The sequence below is a fragment of the Ceratotherium simum genome, chromosome 21 (genome assembly GCF_057802395.1).
Source record: "Ceratotherium simum simum isolate JZ-2026a chromosome 21, ASM5780239v1, whole genome shotgun sequence".
In the NCBI taxonomy this organism is placed as follows: domain Eukaryota; kingdom Metazoa; phylum Chordata; class Mammalia; order Perissodactyla; family Rhinocerotidae; genus Ceratotherium; species Ceratotherium simum.
In genome coordinates, this window is record NC_141920.1 from 26,113,719 (window position 1) to 26,139,143 (window position 25,425).

A 25,425-nucleotide genomic window follows, 5' to 3' on the forward strand; every position below is an offset into this window, starting at 1 on the left:
AAAAAAAAAAAGAGGACTGGCATCAGATGTTAGCTCAAGGCTAATCTTCCTTGCAAAATAATATATGTATTTTAGGCTACATATATACAGTCATGCGTCGCTTAACAATGGGGACACGTTCTGAGAAACGAGTCGTTAGGCAATTTCGTTGTTGTGCAAACATCATAGTGTACTTACACAAACCTAGCTGGTATAGCCTACTACACACCTATGCTATATGGTACTAATCTTATGGGACCACTATCATATGTTTGGTCCATCATCGACCGAAACGTCATTATGTGTCACATGACTGTATTACTTATCATCTTTACTATTTGTCTCTTCCAGTAGAATTTAATCTCCATAAGGGCAGGGGCTGTGTTTTATTCACTGATGTAACTTCAATAACTAGAATCGTGCTTGGCACATAGTGGATGCTTAATAAATATTTAAATGAATGGATGAATAACAGTGAGGGCAGATTTGACAATTATTTGAAAGTACTCTTCCTCTCTTAACATCCAATCCATCAACAAGTTCAGAAAACTCAATCTACCTTCAAAACATACCAAACCATCTCTTCTATCTTCCACTGCCACGAACCTAGCTCAAACTTACAATTTTTTACTTCTAGTCTTGCTGCTTTCAGCCATGCCCCCAGACAATTCTTTCTCTATACCACAGGAAGAATGATCTTTATAAAATATAAATCAGATCACATTACCACCCAGCTGATAACCCTTCAATGGTTACCCAGCACTCTTAGAATAAAATCGAAATTCCTCACCCTGGCTTACAAAGCTCTACGAGAGCTGTCTCGTACCTCTCTAACTTCCTCTCTATCCTCTTCTCTTCATCTGCTACATGACAACTACACTGGCGGGCCGGCCCCGTGGCTTAGTGGTTAAGTGCACGCGCTCTGCTGCTGGCGGCCCGGGTTCGGATCCCGGGCGCGCACCGACGCACCACTGCTCCAGCCACGCTGAGGCCGCGTCCCACATACAGCAACTAGAAGGATGTGCAACTATGACATACAACTATCTACTGGGGCTTTGGGGGAAATAAATAAATAAATAAATAAAAATTATAAAAAAAAATAACTACACTGGCATTTTTCTATTCATTCAAAATATCAAGCTCATTCCCACCACTGTACCTTTGCACTGCTTTTCTCTGTCTGGAATATTCTCTTCCATCTGATATCTACCAGGCGACTTCTTTACTGTTACTCAGACCACAGCTCAGTTTACTTCTATAGCCCTAAACTGACCATTTACTATCATACTTTCTTTTTTTGTTAATGGATATCTATTGCTCAGTATTCTTTCTTTTATCTCAACTTGAACATTTTTTTTTAAAAAAATCTCAAACTTGCACGAACAGTACAAAGAACTCCCTTAATATCATTCACCCAAATTCACCAATTAACCGACCAATTTCTTTTTACCATTATTTATCTATCTACCCATCTACTCACTTACCTCCCTATCTACTTTTTTGTCTAAAACACTTGCTAGTAAAGCTGGAGACATGATATCCCCTTACCCTTAAATATTTTAGCTTGCAATTGCTAAGAACTAGGATATTCACTTATATAACCACAGTAAAATTACCAAAATAATTAACATTAATGCCATACCGCTATCTAATCTACAGACCTAATTCTAAAATTCATATGGAGAAACAAAGCTGAGGAGTTTGCTAGAACCAGGACAAACTGGAAAGGTTCTTGTTTGTAACAAGATGGTCTTCTTGTTATATAATGGAATACTATTCAGTCATTAAAAGGAACAAACTACCAATACATGCACAACATAGATGAATCTCAAATGTATCATGCTACTTGAAAGAAGCCAGACACAAAAGCCTACATACACTATGATTCCATTTATATGACATTTTGGAAAAGGCAAACTACATGAACAGAGAAAAGATAAGTGTTTACCAGGGGCTGGGATAGGAGGGAGGGAACTGACTACAAGGGGCACAAGGGAACTTTTCAGGGTGATAAAAATGTTCTATACCTTGACTGTGGTGGTGGCAGCTATGTGATTCATAAAACTATACACCTAAAAAGGGTGAATTTTACTGTACATAAATTATATCTCAATTTAACTTGAACTTCTAAAACAGTGACTACAGAGATAAAATAATAAGAGAACAGGACCAGTTGTTTTTTAAAGCATATTTGTAAAAGAATTAAAATTTTTAGAAAGGAAAAATGCTCAATGAACATTTTGAAGAGGATATCAGACAGAGTTGAAAAATGAAGGAGTATTAGAAGATAGAGCTGGGGAAATCACCTAGAATGCAGTACAAAGGCATAAGGTAAAAAACACAAAAGAGGGCCGGCCCCGTGGCTTAGCGGTTGGGTGTGCGCGCTCCGCTGCTGGCCGCCCGGGTTCGATGCCGGGCGCGCACCGACGCATCACTTCTCCGGCCATGCTGGGGCCGCGTTCCACATACAGCAACTAGAAGGATGTGCAGCTGTGACCTACAACTATCTGCTGGGGCTTTGGGGGAAAAAAATAAATAAATAAAATTTAAAAAAAATACAAAAGAAAGGATAGGAAACATAAAGACTAGCATGAGAGGGTCCAACATGTATCTACAACAAATTTTAGAAAGAGATAAAAGAGAAAATGAGAGTGGGGAAGAGAGACACTATTCAAAGAGCTCATAGAGAAGAATTTTCCAGAACTGGAGACCCAAATCCTCAGATTAAAGGAGTACCCTAAGTCCTGAGCACTACAAACAATTCCACAACTCACCTCACCATAGTATAACTGCAGAACACCAAAACCAAAGAAGAAAACCTTAAAGCACCCAGAGAGAAAACATATAACCAACAAAGGAACAAAATCCAACTTGACTATAAGTAGACTTTACATCCCCAGAACAACAGAAATCTCCACCCTCTAATGCTGATGGAAAATAACTGTCAACCTTTACCCTCTAACCTCAGTTAACCATCATTCAAGTAAAGGTGAAATAAGGATATTTTCAGACCGACAAAAAGAGTTTACCACTCACAGACTGTTTCTCTAAGAACCATTAACAAAGGTGCTTTGGCAGGAAGGAAAATTAACCTAGAAGGAAAAATTGTGATAACAATGAAATATGAGCAGATAATTTGATAAATATATTGGTAAATCTAATACCAGTTGTAAAAATAATAATGGTAATTATTCTTTCGACTAGGAGTAAGTACAAAACACAAAGTGGAAATAAAATCCTACAGAGTACCAAGAAAAGAAGTTGCTGAATTTGAAGTATTCTAAGATCTCTGTACGTAAAAAAAAAAGAAAAAAAAAAAAAAAACAAATATATGAATTAATGTTTTGGACTTTAAGTATACATATTAAAAATTTAATAATAACCATGAAAATAATGGAAAAGAAACATCAAAACAAAAAGAAATATAAAAAACATTTTTTAATCTCCAGAGAAAAGAGGAAAGGAACTGAAATGAAAATTAAAAAAACCTAAAATGATACCAATAAGTCCAAACATAGTAACAACCCACTGAATATAAATAGACACAAGTTACCAAGTAAAAGAACACTTTTAGATTGAATTCAAACAAACAAAATCCAAGTATTTGATATTCATAAGACTCACATCTAAACCATAACAATATGGAAAGGCTGAGAAAAAATGATGAAAAAGGCAAATGGATTAGCAATATTAATATTAGAGAAAATAGACTTTAATTCAAAAAGCACAACTGGAGACAAAAGCTGTCATTATCTACATGATAAAGGAGTGATTCAATAGGAAAATATAATTAACCTGAACAAAGTATGTACCCAACAACACAAGTTCAAAAACAAAACTTTGACAGAATTGCAAAGAGAAATGGAAAATACACAATCACAGTGGAAGATTTTAACACATCTTTCTTAAAAACTGGTAAGACTGAAAAATTAGTATAGTTACAGCATTATTTGATGAACACAATCAACAAGTTTGACATATATGGGAATGTTCATTAGGTAATGAGATGAAATGATTCCAGAGCCCAAAAGACAAATGTGATTTAAAGATACCAATTTGGGAGTTATTAGCATATAGATGTGATTAAAACCACAGGAAGATGAGATTGCAGAACGCAGTTAAAGGGTAGTAAGCAATCACCCTCAAAAGAACAGGAAACCATGGAGTATGGAATATCCTCTAATGTCTATCTTCAAACTCAACCACTATTTTCATTTGTCCAGTTAAGAATATGCAAAATGTGAGAAAACAGAATAGCGGCACATTAAAAAGAAACAAACCAATAAACGTTGAAGGACCTACAAAAATCTGTACTGAAGTGTTTGAAGTTGACTCCAAAAAACAACAAAATTACCCAAGACAAATCACCAGTTCTCCTGCCCCTCCACAAGATACACTTTTAAAAGATTAAGTGTTAGACTTAGGAGAAAATAGCTAAAGAGCAGCCTCACAAAGTCTCAGGAGACCCTAGATCTCATGCGGTGTCTTTATTTTTTTTTTTACTTTATTTTATTTTTTTTTTTTTAAGATTTTATTTATTCATTTTTTTCCCCCCAAAGCCCCAGTAGACAGTTGTATGTCGTAGGTTCACATCCTTCTAGTTGCTGTACGTGGGACTCGGCCTCGCGTTGGACGGAGAAGTGGTGCCTTGGGGCGCGCCCGGGATCCGAACCCGGGCCGCCAGCATCAGAGCGCACGCCCTTAACCGCTAAGCCACGGAGCCGGCCCTCATGCGGTGTCTTTAGAAAGGCACCTGTTCCAAGACACCACTAGTTCTATACATTTCCAATACCTCTGAAAAACTGACCTCAGTAGTTTACTTCTCCTACCTCTGAAAAACAGGTGCCTCAGAATTTCACTTTATAAACATTTTCAAAAGGTTTCATCTTCCTAAGGACTTGCCTACAAATAAAATGGTATATACTACAAACACACACACACACAAAAAAAGATTAAGTGTTAGAAATGGTTCCCTTCGCTGGAAACACTAATTTTATTCACTCTCTAAAATAAAGATGGAAAAGAACATTTCTAGATCAATTACACCAGGCGGGCCAGCCTCCTCCTACTTTAGACATTACTGAAGTGCAGGGGCGGGACTGGAGTGAGTGCCTCAAATTTTTTGCCCTAGGTGCCTCATTTGCCTCACCTTGGTCTCAGCCCTGATGAAGAATCTCTACCATAAATGGTATTTGGGCAATCAAAGCACACGTGGCCATTTGCCATACTTCTCTACCTGGAGCAACAAAAGTATGCTTTGCTTGTGAAAACACAGTTCCCATTTGGGGAGGGAAAAAAACCTTACTATCAGCTTCATCATGGCATTAGCCCCAGGAATGGTATGGGACAACTTATCTCATTAAAAGTGATAAACAGAAAATTAGTCTCACACTAGACTGCAAACTCCTTTTCCTATTTGATTGTTTCCACAGTGCCTACCATGATAGAATAAAAGAAGAACCATATTTCTCTTCAGACAGGCCACTAAAGGAAAACCCCACTCTTCATAAGCACCAAAAAGAAAAACTAAAAGCACATGCACACACCTCAAGACAATAATATTTACAGCAATACTGTCTAACAATCAGTCCCAAGTTTTACTAGCTTCAAATTTCAAATGAAAGCACATTTAATTTGGAGTCAGAAGACTGTTTCAAATCTCAACTTGCCCTTTTCGTGACCGCTCTATCTCTAACTTTCCATTTCTCCACTGCTTAGATGAGAGAGCAAATTAAAAAGCTCTCAAAAGACCCTCAAAAACTACAAATCCTAATCTGTTCTCAACATAATCACACCACTTTACCTGGAGGCTTGTCTTCATTGGAACTGTCAGGTAAAACATTGGCTGCTAGGGATCTTCAAATTCTAGGACCTTTGTAAACTCCAAATTCCAGAAGAGAAAGAAAGAAAAAGAAAAAAGGAAGAAAGGCAAAAGGACATTTCCCCAAAAGAAATGGCCTTAAGTTTCATAATTATTTATGAGAAAAGGACCAAGTAGCTAAGTTCAAAATACTAAAATTGTTACTTTAAATGTCAGAATTATTAAATAACTTTATTTTGTTAAAAAGAAGACAACAGGCCCAAAATGGAGTCACTTATGCTAAGCCCCATGTCACCAAACTTAATACTTAATAATTAGTTTTGGCCTCTCCCAGGAATGGATCTTAAACCAATCAAACAGGAATTACCTGGTCAGCACTACTGAGGTAATCTGCTTGATAGACCCCTGGCGTCCCCCAAACGAAGGTGACCTTGCCAAAACCAGTCCTCTTTTTGCTAGTATAACTTCCTTGTCCACTCTCTTTGGCCTAGAAAAGTCTTCTATTTTGTAAAGCTCCTTGGAGCTCCTTTATATTTGCTAGAAGGGATGCTGCCCAATTCATGAATCATTGAATAAAGCCAATGAAACCTTTAAAATTTACTTAGTTGAATTTTCCTTTTTAACTATTTGAAATATTGTAAACTCAAGATTTTACTTTAAAACTAGGTTGCACAGCTAAACACTCAGCAATCAAAAGATCTTAGTCAATTACCTCGCCCTTAGTTTTTCTGGGCTGTTTACTTGTAAAGGCTACCAGGACCAGATACTCTTCACCGATAGGAGTAGTGACTTTGTCAAGCTCACAATACAATTTATCAGGAGCCAGTAACAATTTAGATTTAGAGTTTTAAGCCTGGAATTTAACCCGATTACAATTTTGATTTAGACCAATAACCAAAATAGAATACTTGATTTGTTTACTGACGAAGGAAGAAAGAAGTCTAGGGCACCAAACTCCTCACTGTGGTATTTATCCTAATAAATAAACTAGAACAACCATTTGTACAAATACAGAGGGCAAACAACAAAATAATGCAAAATTAGAGGACTAAACTAATTCTAATTGCATGTAGTTGGGCCGGCCCCGTGGCTTAGTGGTTAAGTGAGCGCGCTCCACTGCAGGCGACCGGGGTTCAGATCCCGGGCTCGCACCAACGCGCTGCTTCTCCGGCCATGCTGAGGCCGCGTCCCACATACAGCAACTAGAAGGATGTGCAGCTATGACACACAACTATCTACTGGGGCTTTGGGGGGAAAAAATAAATAAATAAAATCTTTAATTGCATGTAGTTCTCCCACAAAACGTATTATTATTTTAAAGCAGGCCCCTTTCCTAACATACTGCCCACCCCAATTAAATTTAGTAAACCAAAAAGCAAATGACCAAAATTTCTGTGTTCCCCACCTCCACCCCAGGGGCCTACTGGGCCATGGTTTGCTTGAATGTTATGGGTGTGGTATGAAATATTTAAAGCAGTGACTAAAATTTTCCATAAAAGCCCATCCAAAGTCTAAAAGCTTTAGTACCCAGAAACAGATTCACCTCTAGACATTTAAAAGATTTACTATTCCACTATGATACTCTGGTTTTTTACATTTAATATTCAGGTAGGAGGTGGTAAAGGGGGAGAAAGAGGGTGTAATTAGTTTTGCTTGTAAAACGTTCATCACAGTTGTAGCGCCAACTGAGCTATACAGCCTATCGGGGGTCTAATAGATTTCAGAGTATTATAGTCTGAGTAATAGAGGTGGGGGTTGTGGTGGAAATCAATAAATGGCTACTACTTCTTTGCACAGACCCATATGGAAGTAATCAAGCGCAAGGGTGGCAGCTGGGGCCAATAACAGTCACCTGCAGTTGAGGGACATGGGGGTTTCAGATGGGTTTTTAATGCTAATTTCCTACAGAAACAATGAGCTAGAAAGAGCAGAGTAACAGACGAGGCCGGATGAAGAGAGACCAGCCAGAACAATGACTGCACCTGGTGCTGGGAGCAGAGGGACAGAGATGGCACGCGCCTGCCGGCAGCAGAGGGCACATCTGTCACCCTCAAACCAGCCCAACCCCCAGCTCTTCCAGCAGGGTAAGTAATGCAAGCTCCCTAAACATTAACAGCTTGCCACACAGCAACAGGTTTGAGTTTTTAAGGCTGCTGCATTCTCAACATGCACCTTTCTCCCATGACTAAGAATTAGTTAAGGAAGCAGGGTTGGTGCCCTGTCAGTCTGAAGAGAGACCTTGAATATACGCCAGAAACACATTTTATTTTTTTTTATTCATTTATTTTTTTTGTGAGGAAGATCAGCCCTGAGCTAACATCCATGCCTATCTTCCTCTACTTTATATGGGACGCCGCCACAGCATGGCTCGACAAGCAGTGCGTCGGTGCGCGCCCGGGATCCGAACCGGCGAGCCCCGGGCTGCAGCAGTGGAGAACGTGCACTTAACTGCTTGTGTCACCGGGCCAGCCGAAGAAACACATTTTAACTACGTCTCTTAGTTATGGTGACTTCGATGTTTAGGGGGGACTAAGAAAAATCACATGGAAAGATAAATCTTATTGGGTATTCATGCAGCAAGTATCATGCTTGTTACTTTCTAACTTAATCCTTAGAACCCACAATAGCAGCTCTTTTTACTCCCATTTTTCAGGTGAGAAGATTGAAGCTTAGAGGTTAAGGTTAAATTAGCTCACGGTTACACAGCCTAATGCCAAAGTCTGCACACAATCTTTCCACTGCTTTTCCTCTACCTGTCCTAACTACCATAACCAAATGAAAATACATACTCTATTTACTTCCCAACTCCAGCTATGAGAAGCAACTGCAGATATACATACATATATACTCTATACAAAATTGTACCCCACCTTGCCAGGCATCTCTAACAAGCTGCTCAGGACTGAATGATAAGGATTTCCACTAGTTGTTGCTTTAAACAAAGCACAAAGACTTGCTTTTGCAGGTTTGGCATGCTTTAGAAAAGTAAATCCATATGCATTTTAAGTTTCCCCACATTAACGTGATGCCTCATAGGTCTTAAAAGTGAAACGCTGTTTGGAAAGCTCATCAGCCAGTGAGAATATAAAAACCAGTTACAGTGGGTTGTTTTTCTGCAAGATATAGTCACCACTAATTCCTATGTTTATTGACTTGAACTTGGAGGGAAAATTAAACAAGCCACATAGTGCATCATAGTACAAACCTTTTAATAAGCTTCCTGGTATAAATCACAAGTTTAAAAAAGGGGTAAGGGGATATGCCTGTATACAGATATCTCAGAAGCAAACAATTACTCTTGGATTCGGAAAGACAGCAACAACAGCTAGGCATAATTGAAAACATAGTAGAAATTAATATTGTGTAGCTATGCATTTCACAAAGTCTGATTTAAGGCACTGGGGTGTAATGAAAAGTGAACCTTTCCATCCACCCATTATGCTTCTTCCAAACACGAGGAATCCAAATCCTTCCTGTCCTTCTAAGTTCTGATCAAATGCTACCTCTTCCAGGCAGGTTCTCTGATTGCCTGAGTTGGCAGTAATTTCCAGGACTTGTCCACTTTTGTGCGTTTGTGTACATTTTATCTCCTCTACAAGACTTTTTTTATCCCTTACCATACTATTACACACAACAGGCAATCCAAAAATGTTTGTAAAATGCATGTCCTGGAAACTCCGAGAAGACAATTCCAGTGCAAGCTCAGCCACCAACTAGGGTATTCAACTCTGGGCCAAGCACACGTTTTACCACACCACTCCCCTTCCCTCAAACTTCCTTATCTATAAAACAATGCATTTGACTAGATTATCCTTAAGATCCTTTTCAATCCTAACATTTCCAATAGTCGTCACTGGGGACTCAGCACTTCTAGCACTGCATGGCCTTACAAAAAGCCTTCGGCCCCGTGGCTTAGCGGTTAAGTGCAAGCGCTCCGCTACTGGCAGCCCAGGTTTGGATCCCGGGGACACACAGATGCACCGCTTCTCCGGCCATGCTGAGGCGGCGTCCCACATACAGCAGCTAGAAGGATGTGCAACTATGACATACAACTGTCTACTGGGGCTTTGCGGGGAAAAAAAAAGGAGCAGGATTGGCAATAAATGTTAGCTCAGGGCTAGTCTTCCTCAGCAAAAAGAGGAGGATTAGCATGGACGTTAACTCAGGGCTGATCTTCCTCACAAAAAAAAAAGAAAAAACTGCAAAAAAAAAGGCCTTCGATGAACTGATCCAGCCAATCTTTCAGATCCACTTGAATTCTTCCAATTATATATAAAGTATGTTCATTCAAATTCAAAAGCTCTCTCTCTTGATGTTCCAAAGATGCAATTTAAATGTCATTATCCTTATCTCCAGTTTACTGACATTATTGCGTTACATACTTTCAGTCCAAGGTGGCTCCCTGTTACGGAAAAATCCTTGGTTGGGTCATTCCTGGAAGCCAATTTAGGAGATTTCCTCTTTTCATAGTAGTAAAGCTTCTCAGGATGCTTTCATAGTCTTCAGAAAGTATTATGATTTTCTCCAGTATTCAACTCAAAGATCTTGGTTATTACCTCAATAACAAGCAACTACTCTCCTGAACTGTGTGTTCCTAGTAGGACTTTTAATAAACCACCTTTATTTGCAGTCAGTGGATCTTCACATATTAAAATGCACGTTACTGGGCCAGCCCCGTGGCTTAGCGGTTAAGTGCGCGCGCTCTGCTGCTGGCGGCCCAGGTTCGGATCCCGGGCACGCACCGACACGCTGCTTCTCTGGCCATGCTGAGGCCGTGTCCCACATACAGCAACTGGAAGGATGTGCAGCTATGACATACAACTATCTACTGGGGCTTTGGGGGAAAAAAATAATAAAATTATTAAAAAAAAATGCATGTTATTTATAATTTTTTATGCTTCTTGAAACTCTACCATCAAAAGTATTCCTAGTAAAGGGCCGGCCCCGTGGCTTGGCAGTTAGGTGCGCGTGCTCTGCTACTGGCGGCCTGGGGTTCGGATCCCGGGCACACACCGACGCACCGCTTGTCCGGCCATGCTGAGGCCGCGTCCCACATACAGCAACTAGAAGGATGTGCAACTGTGACATACAACTATCTACTGGGGCTTTGGGGGAAAAAAAAAGGAGGAGGATTGGCAATAGATGTTAGCTCAGAGCCGGTCTTCCTCAGCAAAAAGAGGGGGATTGGCACGGATGTTAGCTCAGGGGTGATCTTCCTCACAAAAAAAAAAAAGAAAAAGTATTCCTAGTATGGACACACAGCAGTATGCAAATCCCTTTTTTAGGCCCTTCACAGTAGACCCAGCCTACACTACACTTCAGCATTAAGTCCTTTTCTCCCCACTCAACCTAGGAGCATGTCTCCTAGGATGCAATGAATGAAAAGTGCTTGCTCACTGAAGGAATATCATGTAAATTTAATATAAACACTATATCCTCTCAAATATTCAGGTAAGTCCCCAAAGATGCTGAACATTGCACCTATCAAAACAGAAACTTGAAAATTCTTACTAAATCATTTAGTCAATTTGGCGTAAGAGAATACTTAAAAAACAGTTCATTTAAAAAGTCTCCCCCACCTCAAGAAATCTGACTACAAAATTGAAGAAAGAAATGGAATAGTACTACACTATCATCTTAAAATAATTACCCAACTGACACAAGTGAAGGTTTAAGAACCTTAAGGATAAAAGTAATTTTTAAGTTCCTATTTGAGACCTAGCAGAACTTTCAAGGAAAAAAAGTACAATTTAAACAGTGTTGTCACAAAGCAGTATAATTCAGTACTTCACTCCTGTTTATTGATTTTCAAAGTTCTGTTCTGGTATAATATAACAGTCTCATTTGCATTACAATACTTAGAATGCTTTCCAAATCATTTATAATCATAGCGAGGCTTAACAAACACAGCATATAACTTTTATAAGAGATACAGATGGGTGCTGACCCCGTAGCGTAGCGGTTAAGTGCGTGTGCTCCGCTGCTGGCGGCCTGGGTCCAGATCCAGGGTGCACACTGAGGCACTGCTTGTCAGGCCATGCTGCAGCAGCGTCCCACATAAAGTGGAGGAAGATGGGCATGGATGTTAGCTCAGGGCCAGCCTTCCTCGGCAAAAAGAGGACTGACATGGATGTTAGCTCAGGGATGATCTCCCTCACACACATACAAAAAGATATACAGATGATCTGGGCAGTAGGTACAGTGAGAGGAAGGTACCCTGAAAACTAGAGTTGTAGGCAAGACCCATTCTTAGCCCAAGAACTTGAAGTTAAAAAATGCAAAGGGTCCAGGAACCAATCACAGCAGAATAAAGAACATCTAGAAACTTCTGAAACTAACTTGTATGCCTTCTATGTGTCAAATTTCCCCAATTATGACATGAGGCAGAAATTGCACAAAATAGAAACTCAAAAGAGAATGAGTAGCTTGCTTGAGATCAGAGGACTAGTGAATAATGGCTATACAGTACGTGTAACTGCCAAACCCATGCTCTTCCCATGGTTGTCTGCATTTGGAGGCCTGGAAAACATGAATACAATGTACAGAAATAGCAAAAACCTAAATTATGCATCACAAACTAACAAGGACTATAGAACACAGTGGCTATGTGCACGTGAATTTACTGCATCACAAAACTACTCCAAATTCACAATTCAAGTCAGATTTGTTGATGTTACTTGTTTATTTTGTATGTAGGAAGTAAACAGAAGAAAACAGCATAAGAGTAAAATGTAATGAAGAAAAAAAGAGCTAAATACATTAAAATTAAAAGATACCATTAGTTTTACTGTAGTATCTTTTCGTTGTAAGTGGCCTGAATACATTGAAATAAAATATGACAATAGAAAGAGTATTTTATGAGCCATCTTTTTAACACTATGAGCATAACACTTATTATGCATACTAAAGGAGAAAAAATTTCCCTCAAAACATCACAAAAAGACTCAATATGAAATACCTTATAGAAATATTTGTGGGACTACATTCCTAGTCACAGAATTCATCTGATTAAAGTTTTCATTTGAAAAAGCATGGCATTCAAATATAAAGGTGGCAACTGAAAAATAAGACAGAAATATGAACAAAATGAAGCATCAAAACAACACTGAGGAGCTAAAGGCTGAACTCATATCAGAAAACATTCATATCATCATAATCTGAAATAAGTAAAAAGCTCCGAAAGCCACAGAATTGCCCACGTTAGCCCCCAAAACTAAATTAAAGTGTACTTACCCCAAATGCCCAGATTATAAAAATCCAGATTCTTAATATATCAAATTTATTTGAAATAGATATAAAAAAAGCTCCTCTTTTTCTCCTCCTAATCTTCAAAACCCAATCTGAGACCAGCCTTCCTCCTCCTTTCATTAGCTGGACATGTGTCAGCTCTCTCACATCTGCGATTTCTCACTGACTGGAGCTGCCTGTCCCATTCCAGGGAAACACAGATGGATCCCAGATGGGAAGGTCCTGCCAAACAGACCAGCTCTTCACCTTGCCAGAATCCCCAGATACAGTCAGTCTCTCTGTCTCTCTCTTTTTCTCCCTCCCTCCTGCTCCCTCTCCCTCCGCTACCCTTCCAACCCGCCCTGTTACCAGGGCTCTTTGCCAGCTGATGTCACTAAGTACACACCTCCCAGTGGCTCCTGGCCAATCTGACATTAACTTGTTAAATATGTGTAATTTGTTTATGGCTGACAATAACAGCAAGGATATTGTGCAAAACCTATCTGTGCAAGTCTCTAGTGGAATAACATGTAGAGACACACACAGACACACTCATATTTTTGGGAACATCCAAATGTTTAACAATTACTATTTAAAGTCCTACATATTGTCTGGTTTCTGCTATTGTTTAATAGCTTCTGCTCTTTGAGCCAGTTTTAAAATCCTACATATGACAAATTCCTTCTTAAAATGAATTATTAAAAATCTGCTTTGAACATGTACTTTGAGGAAAAATGTAAAGTTGCAAATTAATTTGGGGAACATAAATACAAACGTATGTAAATGACTCACACAAGCTGCCTCTCAGATCCAGACTTTGTAGCACTGCAAAACTGGCACGTGATTAAAAGAAGACAATGCAGGCAACATGGTTCTGATGCTGTAAAGATTATAAATGAAAGATGGGGACACAACGCAAAAATTGTTTTAAAACAAAGCAAATATGAATGTGAGAAATAACATAATGTTTAAAGGAACTGCTAATGCAAGTTTCAACAAATGAAGAGCCAAAATAGAAAACATTTTTAGAAATATAACAATGAGAGAAGGATTGAACTGTTCAAGGTCAGAGTTTAATCACTTACACCTCCAAATAGCTAGCATATAATAGCTGCTCAGTCCATTTCTGCTAAATGAAAACTGATCATTGAAAACATACTGTACTATGGTTACACGAGATATTACCATTGGGGTAAACTGGGTGAAGGATCCACTGGACCTCCCCGTACATTTTTTTTTTTTTTGCAATTTCCTATGAATCTATACTTTAAAATAAAATGTTAAAAAGAGGGGGAGGGGGATTGCCTGCTTCCTGGGTCACACTATGTGGACACATATCCTGCACTAAAATCTCCATGAACACAGATTAGGAATGAAAGAAACTCCATATACATAATTGAATAGACGTGGCTATAATTCTCTAATCCTTAATCTTCTATCCTACTTGGGATATCTAGAATCTGTAAACAATTTTCCTGTTATGGCAATTTTTGGCAAATAGGAAGGAGGGCTATTTCCGTCAAAGGCAACTTACTGACTAGGTTTCAGGTCTTTAGTTCATCCCAGTGGTGGTGGTAATAACAGCAATCAGATAGTCTGGATCCACAGCCAGAGCACTATACTCTATTGTCTAGTAGGAAAAGGAATCAAAAGATGCTACTGGCTGTCTTGAATCACTGGCTCTGGGAGAAGCCAGCTACCATGTCATGAAGACACTCAAGCAGCCCTAAGAAGATATCCATATGGTGAGAAACTGAGATCTCTTGCCAAAGGTGCAGCAACAACTTGCTCACATACTTAGCCACTACATCCAGCGAAGCTGCCTTGGAATTCTGACCCCAAAGAACTGCATGAGAGAATAAATATTTATCATTTTAAAAGGGGGAAAAATGCTTCTTTCACATCTAGCATCCAGATATGGATCTTAAATACCATTTCCCACTAAAAGGAAGCAGGGCTCTTTAGAAGAACAGTTGACTCCACGTATAGAGCAGGAAATGTACAAAACTTGTCATATCAGAAACCAATTAAGCTATCAAAGCCTTCTGGAGTTGTATCCAAGGGATTTAGGAGCCAACTTGAAGAGGCTCCCACTAACTAAGATGGGATAATTTGAGCATCAATAAAAAATAACTGGAATGGATTGAAATACAGCAAAATGTTTAAATTCATGAGTTCATAATGCTACTTATAGAAAACAAATTGATCACCTTTCAGAGGATAATAGAGAACCAATTCATTATTCTGAAACTAGTGAATCAAGGATGTTACCTGCCTTCCTAGATGAACTGTACCTCTAGGTAAGCAAATAGTTGGTGAAAATTGATCCCTATTGAAATAATCCACGTAAAATGAAAAAACATATACTTGCAATATCATAATTTTACAAATCCCTAATAAAAAATTAATCTAGGTAATGATCATCAATTGCCACTAATATGAGATGAGAGATATGGACATTAATGTGCCTCCTAATGGAAGTATACCACCACCTATGAAGCATTCTTGACAAAAAAAGTAAATCTGAATCTGATCAAACCTCTAAGATCTAACAACCAGTTTATAGAACATTGAGGGAAAATACGAACATGTTAATGATAGCATGGAATGCAATTAGCAAAGTCTGGAACATGAGAAAATCTATAGTGCAAACAACCCAGACTTGTAGAAAAAGAAAAGGGGGGAGGGGGAAAAGGAGTTGGAGGAGAACTTATACATCAAAAGAGAAATAAAAGACTTAAACAAATGCAATATGTGGACTTGATTAGGATTCTGATTTGAACAAACCAACTGTAAAAAATAACCTCTGAGATAACAGGGAAAATTTTAAGGCTCACTAGATATTTAATTATATTAAGGAACTATTTTAAACTTTTTTAGGTACAATAATAGATTTGTGATTAGTTTTTAAGAGAAGTTCTTATCTTTTAAGAGATAGATACAGAAATGTTTATAGATAAATTTATATGCTATCTAGGATTTCCTTCAAGAGAAGCCGAATTGGTGATTATTGTAGCTGGATGTTTAAGTACATGAGGCTCCATTTTTAGGTCTAGTTTGATATTTTCCATAATACAAAGTTAAAAGAAAAAAAAAAAGACAGTGATTTCTTTAAACAGTGAGCCAAATTATGGGTAAAGGTGGCAGATGGGTAGAGACAATTTTTTTAAGGAAGTCAGACAAAAGGAATTAAAGTCTGTCATGAGGTTTAATGTGGTACCAACATATTCATTTACCTCAGTGACCACAACACGAGTTGATACACCACCAACTTTTAAAAATAAAGGATGAGGAACCAACAGTGCAATATAACAATAGTAGTGAACACAACTGCTAAGTTGGTTGCTTTACAACAGATTTGTAAAAGGGCTGAGTTTTTAAAAATTTTAATGTCCTCCTATAGGAGAACACTAGAATATACCTATTACAGGGTGTTACATTTGAATTGGAGGTATCAGTACGAACTCATGGTTTTTGTTTTCATATTATATATTTACATTTTTTATATTAGAAATATGTAGACATAGAAATACACACACCAAACACATATTCATAACACACACTTCCTAGCTATTTGCTATGAGGGTCTAGAAGCAATGACACCTTGTAGCAATGAACACATCTTACATCCGGATCTTGATTTCTGAACCACATGTTCTACTAAAACCAAGGCTCCCTGGAGAAGTGGCTGATTCAGGGTGGGGCAGGGAAAGTACAAGACAAGCATGCAACATCTTGTACAATGAAGTAAAAGACTACTCAGAAATGATGGGAACATGTCAAAAAGACACTGAAGCCAGTTAGAAACGGTTGCCATTGTCATCTGTGGGACAATCTGAGCATCAAAATAAATAATAACGGATTGAAGCATAATACGTAAAATAAAAACTGAATTTTAATAATGAATCAATCAATAAGAAAGGAAAGCTATTCCTTCTAGTAGATGCTAACTTTTTTTTGTTTTTGTTTTTTGTGAGGAAGATCAGCCCTGAGCTAACATCCATGCTAATCCTCCTCTTTTTGCTGAGGAAGACCAGCTCTGAGCTAACATCTATTGCCAATCCTCCTCCTTTTTTTTCCCCAAAGCCCCAGTAGATAGTTGTATGTCGTAGTTGCACATCCTTCTAGTTGCTGTTTGTGGGACGCGGCCTCAGCATGGCCGGAGAAGCGGTGCGTCGGTGCACGCCCGGGATCCGAACCCGGGCCGCCAGTAGCGGAGCGCGTGCACTTAACCGCTAAGCCACAGAGCCAGCCCCTAGATGCTAACTTGTAAATACAGAAAAAATGATGGAAGTAGAAAATCACCACTGGTATGACTAGTGAATAGAAAGTTGATGGAAAACAGCATATCCACATTGTCTCAAAACATATCCTACAAGTTACTTATTGATCACAAAGAGGAATAGCCTAGCAGACCAACCTTAACAAAATGAAACAAGTTAACATTTGACATCACCAATCACCAATATTAGGGCAAACTGACTTCATGTGCCTCCTTAAATGAAGCATTAAGAAGAATACACTTCTGTAGCATTCCAGCCAACAATCCATAATCCGAATCTAATCATAAGGAAACATCAGACAATTGAGGGACATTCTATACATGAGAGAGGGAGAGAGAGAGAGAAACAGACAGACAGACAGACAGACAGAAGGAAATTAAAAAAAGGCAAGCAGGCAGGCTTGAGGGACTGTTTCAGAACAAAAAAGATTAAAGAGACATGACAATTAAATGCAGTGTGTGATCCTGAACTGGACTGAATTGGGATACAGGAACTATAAAAACATTATTGGGATAATTGATGAAATGTGAATATAGTCTGTGAATTAGGTAATAGTATTGTATCAATATTAAATTCCCTAATTTTGAGAAAATGACTATGTAAGAGAATGCATTTTTTTTTTTTAAGAAATATATATTTAGGGCCGGCCCTGTGGCTTGGTGGTTAAGTGCGCGCGCTGCGATGCTGGTGGCCCGGGTTCGGATCCCGGGTGCGCATCGAGGCACCACTTCTCCGTCCATCCTGAGGCCGAGTCCCGCATACAGCAACTAGAAGGATGTGCAGCTATGACATACAACTATCCACTGGGGCTTTGGGGGAAAAAAAATAAAATAAATAAAATCTTTAAAAAAAAAAAAAAAAAAAAAAGAAATATATATTTAAGTATTTAGGGGCAAAAAGAACATACTTTCACTTACTCTCAGAGTGGTTCAGAAAAAATTATATAGATATAACACACACACAATGATAAAGCAAATGGAGCAAAATATAAACAACCGGTGAACAAGAGTTCCTTTTATTATTCTTCCAACTTTCTGTAAGTTTTCTATTGTATCAAATAAGCACTTATCAAAAAGAAAAAAGTTCCCATTCACAATAAAACAGTTGGAAAACTCCCTTGTGAGTATTAAGTGAACATGTGCAGCAGTCCATCGAGTTCTAATGAAGATGCCCATGACAATCTCCCATTTGGTTTCTTACTCTGATAATCATCACTATTACCATAATGGTTCTGAACATTAAGTTATTTTATGTTGTTATTTTTAGTTATGTAATGTTCATTTTATACCAATAATGGACCACTGCTAAAAGACAAAGTATAAGAAACTTAAATATAAAGTAAATATATAATTAAATATAAATTAATGAAAAGCATAAAAATGATTCTACAAATAAGGTTGAGATGCAGACCTTTGAGTTGGACTCATTAGATGAAATCTCTCATCCAGCACATAAAGATGACTCCAGACCTTCAAACAAGATATCAAAAAAGAAAAAATAAACACTGATGCTTATAGTCAATTTACTTTTTATTGTGGATAGCCTTTACTTGCATACTTGGAATCTTCCTTAATTTGTCATTTAAAAACACAACAATATTATATTTCATTTCAAGCATCAGGTTATAAAAAGATTGTTATTTTTGGAAAACTTAACACATTATAAAATTTTAATCTATACTTTACCCAAAAACCAAAGCAATCTTTTAATTTTTAAACTAATATATAGAATCATGTTTTACTTAAACAGAAATGTAAAGTTAACAAAAGTACAAGCATACTAAATTGGGGAAAGTAAAAATATGTAATATTACTAATAAAATAATAACCATCTTAAAGATTGTATTTTAAATGAAAAATTATTTTAAGATCAGTCTTTTTAAAAATCACCTCTTTAATATTTACCATACAAAAATGAAATCATCTAGGGGCCGGCCCGGTGGCGCAAGCGGTTAAGTGCGCGCGCTCCGCTGCGGTGGCCCGGGGTTCGCAGGTTCGGATCCCGGGCGCGCACTGATGCACCGCTTGTCAAGCCATGCTGTGGCGGCGTCCCATATAAAGCGGAGGAAGATGGGCACAGATGTTAGCCCAGGGCCAGTCTTCCTCAGCAAAAAAAGAGGAGGACTGGCAGATGTTAGCACAGGGCTGATCTCCTCACAAAAAAAAACAAAATCATCTAAAGAAACCCTGAGGGAGAGAGTTTGCAAGGTTGCATAATGAGAGAGTTTTCAAGTCCAACAAAATGATTATTTACAGCATTAGGAGATGATTATTTACAGCAGGGATCAGCAAACTATAGCCTACTTACTGTTTTGGTAAATAAAGTTTTACTGAAAAAGGACCATGCCCATTTCTTTATATATTGTCTATCTATAGCTGCTTTCCCATGACAACAGCAGAGTTGGGACACAGATCACGTAGCCTACAAAGCCAAAACTGTTTACTAGCTGGCCCTTTACAAAAAATTATGTTGAACTCTGATTTATAGCAATAGAGTAGCTTTAGAAAGACTCAAACACCTACCGTGGGCCAGGCATTATGCTAAGTATTGGAGATATAATAGTGAACAAAAATAACAAGGGATCTTGCAGTCTGTTGGAGAGAAAAGTAATCTAATTATCATACAAATAGAAAAATAAGAAACAGTAAGTGCTATCAAGGAAACAAAACAAGGAAAAGATTAAGAGAACTATGGGCCTCACATCAGGGAGTACAGAAAAGATTAGTGAAGGGTGTGTTATACAGGGGTATTCTCTGGTGAAGTGAAACTTAAAAGATAAGAAGTGAACTAGGTTTTTAAAAAAAGAGATGAAGAGTATTTCAAGTATTTCAGGCAGAGAGAACAAAATGTATGGGAAGAGGCATGGCTAGTGTGAAGAAGTGGAAGGCAGTCAGCATGACTAGACAGCATTAAACCTGTAGAAGGAAGATGAAGTGGAGTGACAAGCAAGGGGACAGAACACACAGACCTTTGTTGAGGGTAGTAGGTGGACAACATAGGCCAATTTGTCTCAGCTTCTACATGTCAGATAATCTTGCAAACTCCTCCCAAGACAAAGGCTGTCTCTACCTCCAGTTCCACAGCACTTGCTTGACACAGTGCATAATAGTGCTCAACAAACGTTTAAAGTTTGAAACATACAACTGATTAGAAAATGGAGTGTATTCCTTTTTAGGTCATTTACAGCAAACATTTTAAGAGACACTGATTTTCTCTTATAATTCAATAGAAAGAACCTGGAGTAGCTGTTCTGATTCAGCTACTAAGTGAATTATCTAAATCATTAACCCTCTCATCTGTCAAATCAGAGGACAGGACTAGGTGTTAAGTGAGGTTCCCTACAGCTTTCTTTCTTTCTTGTTTAAACTTCTTTCTTTGTTTTGTTTAAAATGATCTTCTAGTAACAACACCATTAAGCTAAATAACTTGAAAATAAAACAGAGGTTTGAGGCTCTCCAGAAACAAGATATTCTAACTTTCCAATTTACACGACAATGTATAGATTCCTGTCTTATTAGTTATTAAGGACTTCATAATTTGCTTTATACATTTAACAGTACAAAGCTTGAAAGAATTTTGTGTCAACTTAAAAAAAGAGAAGCAATCAAATTCACAAGTGATCTGGAAAACAAAACTGAAAAAGAATTCTCTTGATGTTTGAGTCATCAGCCCTTATGGGACACAAGTCAGACTGCAGCAGCTGTGGATCAACATTTAAAAGCAAGAATTCAATTTAATTGTGATAGCAGATTTTTAAAAGTTGATGGATCAGAAGCACAGAAAATAAATGAAGCAGGAATTTTCATTTGCTGAAATAAACCAACACAACCCATATTCTAAGGAACAGGGGATGATATCCAGTTATTCTACTCAAATCAGACTACCAATTGATTTCCTTCACTATGAACACTTCTGTCAAATAAGCTCTTCTCTACACACTTGGAAAACTTTAAAGATTTATCTCAAAGGTCTTTCCTTTGGGAGAGATGATTCCTGAAGAAAGCAGAGTTGACAATGGCCCATCCTCATGCTATCTATGTAGCTTGATAGCACGTAATAACACATTGATACTTAAGATTTTCAATTATTTGTTGACCTCAGTCTCCATTACTCTTCTCTGAGGGCAGAAGGATGTCTTCATCAACATGCTTAATGCTTATTTGTTGGATAAATAAATTAATATATCCTATCCGTTTAAAAGATAAATTTAACAGGGGCCAGCCCCAGGGCCTAGTGGTTAAGTTTGGCACACTCTGCTTCAGCAGCCCAGGTTTGGACCTACATCACTCATCAGCGGCCATGCTGTGGCGACCACCCACGTACAAAATAGAGGAAGACTGGCACAGACGTTACCTCAGGGCGAATCTTCCTCAGCGGGAAAAAAAAAAATGCAGACTCCAACTACAGAACATTAACTTGAGAAAGAATCTATTCCAACCTCTTCATTTAACTAAAATAGGGCAGAGGGAGGATAGGGTCTGAAAAGTCTAATTAAATTCCTATTAAATATGATGTATTCAAATCAAATCATGTTCTCTTCAAGAATTTTCCTGGGAGAGCTACTGGTTTTTGAAATGACAAAAACTTTTAATAATTTCAAGACCACTTTGCTAATAACTTTTAAAAATTACTAACCCAGAACTGGTTTTCCCAAACTTTGTTACCATTTTTGCTATCCCTGCCCTGTCCCAAATAAGATATCATTCATCATAGGGGTGTATACCTATCTGCCAGGACAATGTAGAGCATTACATTTGTCAAGTTATTAGATCTACAGCTCTTACTATCTTTCAGAAAGCTTTATGTGAATAACAAAACTGGATGTCCAAATTCTTATCAAGTTTTAAGTCAGGCGTTTATTGAACCCTATTTTATAAATCTAAAAACAAATAAGGTTGGTGTCTTTGATGTGCCTAAGATCATTAACATGAACTCAACTAACAAATCCAGTGTTCTATCTCCTGCTGACCCCAAGTGCTCAGAACACCTTAACTAAAGAAGCTGAAAGCAGCAGCCATCTAAGCGCCATTTGCAGAGATGTGCTATACTTGGGCCACGCCTTTGGGATGTAAAAAAAAACACAACATTTTAAAATAACAGTTTTATTGAGGTATAACATACATACCATAAAATTCATCTGTTTTAAATGCACAATTTGGGCTGGCCCCGTGGCTTAGCGGTTAAGTGCTCGAGATCCACTGCTGGCGGCCCGGGTTCGGATCTCGGGCGCGCACTGACACACCGCTTCTCCAGCCATGCTGAGGCCGCGTCCCACATACAGCAACTAGAAGGACGTGCTGCTATGACATACAACTATCTACTGGGGCTTTGGGGGGAAAATAAATAAATAAATAAATTGTTTAAATGCACAATTCAATGATTTTTAGTAAATTTATAGAGTTGTACCACGATCACCACAATCGCATTTTAGAACATTTCCATAGTCACAAAAGATCTCTTATGTCCCTTTTCAGGAAATCCCATTTACACGCACACCCCAGGCAACTATAGTCTGCTCACTCTGACCCTATAAACTAGCCATTCCTGGACATTTCACATAAATGGAATCATATAATATATTGTCTTTTGTGTGTGATTCCCTTAACTTAGTATAATGTTTCCAAGGTTCATCCACCTTGTAGCATGTATCAGCATTCATTCCTTTCAATTGCTCAGTAGTAGTCTATTGATGCGTATGCCACATTGTGTTTATTCACCAACTAATGGACATTTGGATTGTTTCCAATTTTTGGTTACTGAGTAACACTGCTGGGAATAATCCAGTACAAGTTTAAAATGATTATTTTTAATAATTTTTCCCAGTTTTATCTGCTTTTTGGGGAGACAATTGCCAAGCTCTTTACTCTACCATTCAGCAAGTTCCACCCTAACCAAGTTGTTGTTGTTGTTTTTGTGAGGAAGATCAGCCCTGAGCTAACAACCCTTGCCAATCCTCCTTTTTTTGCTGAGGAAGATTGGTCTTGGGCTAACATCCATGCCCATCTTCCTCTACTTTATATGTGTCAAGCCACAGCATGGCTTGACAAGTGGTGCATCGGCCTGCTCCTGGGATCCGAACCAACGAACCCCGGGCCGCCGAAGCAGAACGCACGAACTTAACCACTATGCCACCAGGCCAATTCCCCCAACCAAGTTTTTTTAAATGGTAATTACCCTTGATTATTTTGAGAAGATTATGCTCTTATCAGTAGTTTGTCAGATACTGATGTCGTGTTCAGAAAGATTATAAAAACATATACCTGTATGTTCTTCTAGTACTCTCAGGGTTTCATTTTTTTAGTTCACTCTTAAGTCCAAACAGAATTTATTTTGATATATACAGAAAATTTGAGGCTGAAAAGCCTATAATATGAGTTTTATTAAGTTAAGTATACTTATTGCTGAAGCCCATCTATTATCCAGAGGAAACTAAAGTCAAAAGACCACCCAAGTAGTTAAGAGACCAAAATTCCCAATTCTCAAGGTAAAAGCGAACCTACAGACAGGTGAAGATTAACACTCAAAGAGGCCTAGCACTTATACAACAACCAAAATAATCCAGATACTACTTACCTTATAAATTTCCCAGTTTATATATCTTGATTATTTCTTCTTTTTACTCTACAGAAAAGTGTTTCTGGTCTTATAACAAAAGTTAGTGGGAAAAGATTCACTTCAGAGAGATTTTTTATTTATTTATTTTTTTTTTTTGTGAGGAAGATCAGCCCTGAGCTAACATCCATGCCAATTCTCCTCCTTTTTGCTGAGGAAGACCGGCTCTGAGCTAACATCTACTGCCAATCCTCCTCCTTTTTTTTCCCCAAAGCCCCAGTAGACAGTTGTATGTCATAGTTGCACATCCTTCTAATTGCTGTATGTGAGACGCGGCCTCAGCACGGCCGGAGAAGCAGTGAGTCGGTGCGCGCCCGGGATCCGAACCCGGGCCACCAGCAGCGGAGCGCGCACACTTAACTGCTAGGCCACGGGGCCGGCCCCCAGAGAGACTTTTACAACTAGTTTTGTTGGAATTCCTTCATTCAAAAAGAGGGAGTGCCTATACAGATTTTTATAGACACCCTAACTAACTTTCTGCCAAGCAGCCTTTTTATTTCCTGTCTTTTGACAGAATAGGAAACATGAGACATGAGAAAAATTAAACCACTCAGTATTTTAAGCACACAATCAACATCTCTGTTGGAGACACAAAATATTAAGGTTAATAATAGTTTTCTCCTTGTATAAAATAACTATAGAACCTACAGATAAATGTATAATTCATAATCCTACTGGAAAACCCTACAAATTCTTCAGTTCATTCTAATTATTCCTCTGCATTTTCATAGAAATTCTTACTTTTACCACATCCCCTGAAAATTCTCTTAACAAATTCTGGCTCTGAAATGAAACTAAACAGAGAGGCAATGTAAACTTATTTTTCTTTGCTATTACAAGTGGTAAACTTTTTTTTTCAATTATTTTATTGAGATCATAATGGTTTTATAACATTGTGTAATTTGGGGTATACATTATTTTTTACCAATTTCTGTACAGACTGCATTGTGCTCACCACCAGTAGTCTAATTTTTATCCGTCACCATACATATGTGCCCCTTTACCCCTTTCACCCACTCCCTAGCTTGCTTCCCCTCTGGTAACCACTAATCTGTTCTCTTTATTCATGTGTTTATCTTTCACATATGAGTGAAATCTTGCAGTACTTGTCCTTCTCTGTCTGGCTTATTTCGCTTAACATCATATCCTCAAGTTCCATCGATGTTGTTGCAAATGGGATGATTTTGTCTTTTTTATGGCTGAGTACTATTCCGTTGTGTATGTATGTGTATGTATGTATATATATACACACCACATCTTCTTTATCCATTCATCCGTAGAAGGGCATTTGGGTTGCTTCCACATCTTGGCTATTGTGAATAATGCTGCAATGAACATAGGGGTCCATAAATTGGATTGTTGATTTCAAGTTTTTTAGATAAATACTCAGTAGTGGGATAGCTGGATTGTATGGCATTTCTATTTTTAATTTTTTGAGAAATTCCATACTGTTTTCCATAGTGGCTGCACCAGTTTGCATTCCCACCAGCAGTATATGAGGGT

At 38.2% G+C, this 25,425-nt stretch overlaps 1 protein-coding gene across 12 annotated transcripts in view; it reads right to left on the bottom strand.

Moving 5' to 3' along the window:
* CBFA2T2 (CBFA2/RUNX1 partner transcriptional co-repressor 2) overlaps nucleotides 1–25,425 on the bottom strand; it is a 173,554-nt gene that overhangs the window by 80,713 nt on the left and 67,416 nt on the right. The window contains exons 2-5 of one of the 12 annotated variants that reach the window (XM_087445393.1): nucleotides 22,436–22,636; nucleotides 18,721–18,779; nucleotides 13,820–13,907; nucleotides 12,759–12,857 (exon numbers count right to left, since the gene is read on the bottom strand). The exons of 5 other annotated variants lie outside the window; for them this stretch is intronic. The gene's annotated coding sequence lies outside the window, so the exon portion shown is untranslated. Of the gene's footprint in view, nucleotides 1–12,758; nucleotides 12,858–13,819; nucleotides 13,908–14,561; nucleotides 14,742–18,720; nucleotides 18,780–19,832; nucleotides 19,903–22,435; nucleotides 22,637–25,425 lie in introns of those variants that run through there. 6 more of the 12 variants (XM_087445394.1, XM_087445392.1, XM_087445396.1 and 3 more) reach the window with 6 other exon arrangements.